The following is an 807-nucleotide window of genomic DNA, read 5'->3' on the forward strand; positions in this document are numbered from 1 at the left end:
TGTTAATCTATATATATATATGTGAATGTATGTACACTCGCATACACACATATGTTTGTATGTATTCATGTATGTATTTGCACGGCATAAATATATGTGCACGTTTGCTAAATAGGTTAAGTGGAAACCTAGTGGGCGGGGATGAGTAGACTGGCACTCTTTTGCTTGTAGTATTCTACATAATGGCGGTAGTAGAGTTGGTGGTGTTGATAACGGTGGTAGAGACGACGGCAGTGGTGCTGTTGGTGGTGCTGTTGGTGGTAGTCGTGATGACAACGTTGTGGTGTTTCTGTTGGGTGGTGATGGTGGTGGTCGTGGTGGTGATGGTGGTGGTCGTGGTGGTAATGGTGGTGGTCGTGGTGGTGATGGTGGTGGTCGTGGTGGTGATGGTGGTGGTCGTGGTGGTGATGGTGGTGGTCGTGGTGGTGATGGTGGTGGTCGTGGTGTTGATGGTTGTGCTAATGGTGGGCTGGTGGTGTAAAGAATTCTGAAACACCGGGAGAGAAGCTTAAATTAACGAGTGTTAGATTAAACACGAACAAACTAACATTACTGAGTTAATGATGTGGACGTGAACAAACGAGCAGAACCGGGAAATTCGAAAACTTATCAATTTTCTTATTGATATTATGCTATATTTATTGCATATTTCATCAATCAAATTATTTATATTGCGCAAAGTCTCTCTCTCTCTCTGTCTGTGTATATATACACAAGATAATATTACGTAGAAATATATTAATCAAATGGACGTATTGTTGTTGCTTTACACACACACACACATATATATGTATATATATATATATA

Source organism: Octopus bimaculoides, chromosome 17 (assembly GCF_001194135.2).
Source record: "Octopus bimaculoides isolate UCB-OBI-ISO-001 chromosome 17, ASM119413v2, whole genome shotgun sequence".
Lineage (NCBI taxonomy): Eukaryota > Metazoa > Mollusca > Cephalopoda > Octopoda > Octopodidae > Octopus > Octopus bimaculoides.